The sequence below is a fragment of the Crotalus tigris genome, unplaced genomic scaffold (assembly GCF_016545835.1).
Source record: "Crotalus tigris isolate CLP2741 ecotype Arizona unplaced genomic scaffold, ASM1654583v1 scf7180000019016.1132606, whole genome shotgun sequence".
NCBI classification, from domain to species: Eukaryota; Metazoa; Chordata; class Lepidosauria; order Squamata; family Viperidae; genus Crotalus; species Crotalus tigris.
The window spans coordinates 1,066,868-1,074,021 of record NW_024097330.1 but is presented as its reverse complement, the minus strand read 5'-3'; the positions used below and the strand labels follow the sequence as shown (position 1 = coordinate 1,074,021).

General features: G+C 39.7%; 1 non-coding gene across 1 annotated transcript; it reads left to right on the top strand.

The window, feature by feature from the left end:
- Window positions 1–2,947: 2,947 nt before the first annotated feature.
- LOC120314881 lies at window positions 2,948–3,105 on the top strand. The gene has a single exon (XR_005558559.1). It is a non-coding gene; the product is annotated as a U1 spliceosomal RNA (small nuclear RNA).
- Window positions 3,106–7,154: the final 4,049 nt, after the last annotated feature.

Sequence of the window (7,154 nt, the reverse complement as noted above, 5' to 3'; positions counted from 1 at the left end):
ATATGTTTCTTATATACCCACTCATTTTGGGAGGCTGGAAAGTCTTTCCAGCCACCAAATATTGGACAGCACCATGGTGCCTACAGGAATACTGTCTGGCAGTTCCACAATAGAGTCCATAGAGATCTCTCTACAACAGCTGTTCTCAACCTGTGGGTCACGACCCTTTTGGAGATCGAATGACCCTTTCCCAGGGGTCACCAAGCCCCCTCCCTATTGTCCGGACTACACTGGGGTGGGAGCTTCTTGCCGACCGCTGGAGGGCAGGTGGGGTGACTCTGCCCCGAAGTGCTCCCAGTCGCACCAATCTAAAGGCAGGATATTGGGGAGCTCCCATCCCATTGCAGCCCTTGAGTCTCTTTGCCTGAGCGGCCCTCAGTAGCTCACCGCTCCCGCAGACTCTTTCGCCCACGGCAGTGATGCCCGTTACTTCACCTAGCCGCTTCCCCTTGTACTGGGCCGAGAGGGCGGCGGGGCTGTGCGGAGCAAGCGAGGGAGCCTCCTTCCCTCCGAGCTTGGTGAACCAGCCTTGCCCTTTTTGCTCCCCCGGTGATGATTCTGCCTTTTAATGCCACTGGGGGAGAGGGACCAACCCCCGCCCCCACCTTTATTGCTGCCAACTGAAGAAAGCAGCAGGTGAGAACCGCCGCTCGCCCGGGGAAGTCGGCGTGCTTAAGAGATGGGTGGGCCACTTGCTCCCTTGCTCGCACCAGCCAGCTGGCCAGCCGGCCAGCCAGCCTGCTCACCCTTGCTTTACTTGGCAGCTAGAGAGGCTCGGAGCTTTCGTGGACTTCCGTCCCAGGTTCTCCTCCAACCTTTGTAGGCTGTCTGGGCCACCCAAGCCTCCCAGACTGCTCATACCCAGTCAATAACCTCCACAACAGAGGGTCGGAACTGGTCAAAAGTTCCGCACCTCCAAATCGATCCCCAATCGGACAGAGAGGGAGGGAGGGAGGGAGGAAGAGAGGGAGAGAAACAGAGACGGAGAGAGAAAGAGAGAGGGAGAGAAAGAGAGGGAGAAAGAGAGAGGGAGAAAGAGAAAGAGGGAGAGAGAGAGAGAAGAAGGGAGAGAAAGGGAAAGAGAGAAAGAGAGAAAGAGAGAAAAAGAGGGAGAGGGAGAAAGAGGGAGAGAGAGAGAAAGGGAGAGAAAGAGAGGGAGAGAGAGAGAGAGGGGGAGAGAGATTAAATTAGTAACATGGTTCTTAAGTGAATCTGGTTTCCCCACTAACTTTGCTAGTCAGAAGGTTGCAAAAGGTGATCACATGACCCTGGAAAATGTGTTTGTGTATGTGTGTGTGTTGTAGGGCAAGGGGAGAAGAGAAAAGGTCAGGTTTCCCTTCAGAGCCATAGGTGGAGCAGCTGAAGGTGTGATTCGGCACCCATGCTTCAAGACAAAATTTCATTTATTTGTAATTAGAAATAAATATTTCACAATATATAATTACATATTGTTTTTGTGATTAATCACTATTCTTTAATTATGTTCAATTTGTAACAATGAAAATACATCCTGCATATCAGATATTTACATTATGATTCATAACAGTAGCAAAATTACAGTTATGAAGTAGCAACGAAAATAATTTTATGGTTGGGGTCACCACAATATGAGGAACTGTATTAAAGGATCGTGGCATTAGGAAGGTTGAGAACCACTGCTCTACAGGGTGCTGAAGGGCTCGCTACCGGTTGTAAAAGGCCAGGTGTTTTTCCTTGCCTTCCGTTTCTCTGTGGTGCAAATGAGGCAGCTGGCTACATAACTTTCAATGTCCTTTTTCAATGATGGCCACCAGAACTGCCTCTTTACTCAGTCAAGGGTTTTCACAAACCCAAAGTGTCCCACCAGTTTTGAATCATGGGAGGCCTGCATAGTTTTTAGCCTTTGCGTGGCTAAGACATACAGTTTTCCTCCCATCCACCTCAGTCCATCCCACATTGAGCAGAAGTTCTTGTGCTCTAAGAACCATTCATCTGTCTCTAGAGCCTGTTTGAACACTGTTTTTAAATCTATATTTTATTAATAATACAAAATTTAAAACACATTGGACATAGATATGACATCACTGGTTCCATACATGTTCCGTCACTTTACAGTAATATTAGTACTCATATAGACATATAGTTCTTGAGCTTGCTCACTATTTATAATATAATAATAAACCTTTTCCCCTTATTTCTGTATATTTATTTATCTTTTAAATACACATTTGTCTATAATCTATATTTTATTATAACACTATACATTTGTCTTGGCTACCCTGTTATCTATCCAATCATAAAATTGTTCCCAGATTTTGTAGTACTTAGTTTCACTTTTATTCTTGAGTTCCAATGTAAGTCTATCCATTTCTGCAGAATTGAAAATTTTCAGTAATATTTCCTCTTCGGTTGGAATATCTTTCTCTTTCCATTTTTGTGCGAAGACTATTCATGTCGCTGTTACTATATGCAGTAATAAATTTGTATCTTTCTTATATTTTCTTTCTATAATTCCCAATAAAAAAAATTCCGGTTTGGCCTCTATATCTATTAGCAAAATTTCTTCCAGCCATTTCTTTAATAAATTCCAAAATTTTTGTACCTTTGGGCATTCCCACCATATGTGGTAGTAATTCCCAGCGGTCTCTCCACACTTCCAGCATATCGAGGATTTCCCCTTATTCATTCGTGCTAATCTTGTGGGAGGGAGGTGCCACCTATAAAACATGTTATAGAGGTTTTCCTTATAGGAGGTTGCTAAAGTAATTTTTAGGTTTTATTCCCATAAACTTTGCCAATTATCCAAATCAATATTGTGCCCAAAATATTTACACCAAATTATCATCGTTTCTTTCATCTGTTCCTCGATCATATCTTGCTCTAATAAATATCGTTATAGTTTACTTATGGTCTTGCCTTCCCTAATAAATAAGATTTTATCTAATTCTAAAACGTCTTGCTTTATGCAAGATTTACCTGGCAGGGGAGACACCTTGATCACGAAGGAGGTTTTCCCAGGGTGAGACTCATCCATTGCACTTCGGGTGTGCTGACCCCTGCGATTTCCCCAAATGCGGGAAACTCGACTGCATAATTTGTGGTAGTGGGCCAGGTGGGCGGGGCCACATGTCTAGAGAGAAGGCTGTGCGGAATGGCTCTCCATCTATGAAAGTCGAATACATAGCCTTTTCCATCCAATTGGCAGATTCTTTGGAGTCCCAGATTCCTTGGAGGGGAATCAGAAGAAAGAGGCACCCTGTAGCGCAGCTCACAGCGGCAGTTGAGAGTGCAGATGGCAGGAAAGCCTCGGAGAAGTCGAGCGGCAGAAGGAAGGCCGCCCATAATGGTGGCCAGGAAGAGACAACAACGGGCAGCTGGACAACATTAGCGGCGGACTAGCTGGACAACAGAGAGATGGACCCGGGCAAAATGATCCTGGCAAACCTCTGTGAATGACCAGGGGTGAAAATCTTCTTGGGGGATTGCAAAGAGGGAAGAATCAGAAGGAGGCCTAAGGAAGGAGAAAATTTCCTCCATAGCAAAGTGGCAAATAGCAAGTGGGGGCAAAGAAGAGATCATTTCAGCGTGTTAAATTTTCACTGGGGAATGAGGGAAAAGAGGAAGAAGAAATCTACTATTATTGCTGATAATTTAGCTCGGGAGTGAAAGTGCTGACTAATCGGAGAGCACAGACATGTTGAAGCAAGATTGACTGTTAACTAGGATGATATGGAGCAAGAGACACTTACTGGCTGAGGGAAAAACTGGTGAAAATTTAAATAAGAAGAGGAAATTTAAAGAGAAACAAGACCTATTTTGGATGGCCTGCTAATAACTGACTTATAAATCAAGGAAACTCAAGGAGTAATTTTAGATGTGGGAAATTTAATAAAATAGTATAGTGGAACTTTTTTCAAAAGGAAATCATCTTTTTAATTATTACTGTTCTTGTTATGCAAGCCTTAGATTACTAGTTTATTAATTTCACCACCTACTGCACCAATTATTGATATCATCAAGGGATCTAAATATAGATTTTGTTATTAAGTAACTGTTGACTAAGGGGAAGGTTTGCAACCTGTAGTTGGGGTAGGAAAGATTAAGAAAGGAAGGTAAAGAATATATAAGAGCTAGTTGAGAGAGTGACAGTTGAAGGGTGCTGGAGGATATTAAGAGAAATATAAGGAAGTGGAGAAGTCAATTTAAAGCGGTATTAAAAATGATAAGTATCTCAAATTTGACAAAAATTGGTGCAGGAAAGAGGCAAGGAATCCAAACTATAACAATGAAACCAAGCCCAGCAGGGCAAAGATCTATGGAAGGACTTTTACAGAGAGAGAGAGATCAAACTCATTTAAGGATCTACAACAGATGTTACAAACAATGCAGGAGGTTATGTTAAAGAACCATGAGGATTTGAAACGAGAGATAGGAGAAGTAAGGAATGACACGGGAGAAATGAAAGAAAAGATGAGATCGATGGATGATAAATTTGAATGCTTCCAACAACAACTTTTAAAAAGTGATCAAAAACTATAGGAGATGGAAGATAGAATGGGAAGGGAAGAAAGAAAAGTGGAGGAGATGGAAGAAAGACTAATTCAAGCTAATAGAGACCTTGAACAGACAATAATCCAATTGGAAATAGACAAGGCTACCCATTTTCTACGATTTCAGAATGTGTGGGAGGGAAAGAATGAGGATCTTCCGGAGATGATGGCAGAGCTATTGGCAGATGACTTCCAAGGTCCCTTCCAACTTTATCAAAATAATACAATATAAATTCATGGGCAGACCATAATCCCATTAAAATTAAATGGAAAGGGCAAAAAAAGATAAGCAGATGGACCCTAAAAAGAGCAATTTTGAACCAAAATGAATTTAAATTAAAGATGGATGATCAAATGAGTTTGTTCTTTCAAACTAATAAGAAAGAAGATGCAAACAACCAAAATCTGTGGGACACAGCAAAAGCTTTTATGAAGGGTATTGCAATATCATATATGGCCAAAGACAACAAACAAAAAAGACAACGGCAAAAAAACTTAGAGGACGATCTTAGCAAACTGGAAATGGAGTTGCAGGAAGAACCCATAAAACGGGAATTGAAACATCAAATAAACATAATTAAACATAAATTAAATATCATCAAAAAGGAAAATATGGCACAACAAATTAAAAGTATTAAACAAAATTTTTTTGAAAATGCAAATAAGCCGGGAAGATGGCTGGCTTATAGACTAAGGAAACGGAAAGAAAAGAACCAGATTAGCAAATTATATAATGAAGAAGGAGAGTTAATCTAACAAAATGAGGAAAAGAGGAAGGTAGCGTATGAGTTCTTTAAAAACCTTTATGAGGATAAGGAGAAGGTAGAAGAAGGCAAGATGGTGCAATACCTTCAAAAATCAGATTTGCCCAGAATCTCGGAGGAAGGTAAAAATTCACTAAATAATGAGATAACAGCAGGGGAGATATCTGAGACAATTAAAAAACAAAAAAGTAACAAAACACCAGGCCCAGATGGTCTACCTTCAGAAATCTATAAAAATCACCAGAAATTATTAAGCCCACTGTTATTAGAGGTTTATAATGATGTACTGAATAAAGCTAAGATACCTGAATAGTGGAAAGAAGAAACAATCACACTGATTCCCTCAAAAAATTCTGATCTGACTTATATTAAAAACTATAGGCTGATATCTCTACTAAAGTCGGACTATAAAATCTTTATGACAATTATGGCAGATAGATTAAAGAAAATTTTAGAGAATTTTATTCATACTGACCAAAACGGCTTTCTTCCTGGACGGCATATAAGGAATAATATTAGGATTATTTTGGACACGATAGAATATTATGAAGCTCATAATGAAAAACAGATGGCGTTGATATTCATTGATGCGCAAAAAGCATTTGACAACGTCAAATGGGACTTCATACTAGAACAATTAAAATATATGGATTTTGGAGGAAAATTTATAAAGATGTTCAAAACAGTCTATTCCAGACAAGAAGCTAGAGTGGTGATAAATGGGGAAACGACAAAGAACTTTTTAATCCAAAAAGGCACAAGGCAAGGCTGTCTGCTATCTCCACTGCTTTTTATCTTATCATTAGAGGCTTTAATTAGAACAATTTGAGAAGACAAACAAATCAAAGGTTTAAAAGTAAGAAAACAAAGTTTTAAGGTACATGCATTTGTGGACGACCTTGTATTTATTATTGAAGAGCCTGTACAATCTGGTCTTAGGCTGATGGAAATGCTGGAGGACTATGGGGAAGTAGCAGACCTGAAAATAAATAAGGATAAAACAAAAATGATAGTTAAAAATATGACTGAAGAGCAAAAAAAAAAAAGAAAGAATTGGAGGGAAAGATAAATATGCAGACCACGAAAAAAATAAGATATTTGGGAATCCAGTTGACAGCAAGATGCACCACACTGAAAGAAGATAACTATGATAAATTAATGGTGCAAATTAGGTCTGATTTGGGAAAATGGGGAAAACTACAGTTATCTTTAATGGGTAGGATAGCCACCATTAAAATGAATGTTCTTCTGAAAATGTTGTTTCTATTTCAATGCATACCAATTTGGCTTAAAAAGGATTTTTTTTTACAAATTTGGATACACTCATTTCAAAATTCATATGGCAAAGGAAACGACTGAGAATCAGATTAAAACTATTACAAGATGCTAGAGAAAGAGGAGGATTTGGCCTACTAGACTGGACAAAGCCTACCAGTCTAAGGCAACGGTGTTGGTTTGGCTGAATGAGTGGATGCATCTCAAAAATACAAGATTATTAGCACTAGAAGGTCATGACCTACAGACAGGGTGGCACGCTATTTTATGGGAAGAAAGACATTTAGCCCAGCAGTGTTTCTGGAAGCATTATATTAGGAGAGCATTATTGGATATCTGGAAAAAAATAAAAAGAAATAATTATATGAAAATTCCCAGCTGGGTGTCTACATTAGAAATGTACATATATCCAAATTTGATAAAAACTGGGGGTGCTGCCACCTATAAAGATATTTTGAATGAGAAAGGAGAATTAAAAGCTAGAAATAATTTAAAGGAAGAAGGAATTGAATTGGAATGGTGGGCGTATCTTCAAATCCAATCCAAATTTAATAAAGACAAAAAGGAACCGGGCATAAAGCAAGGC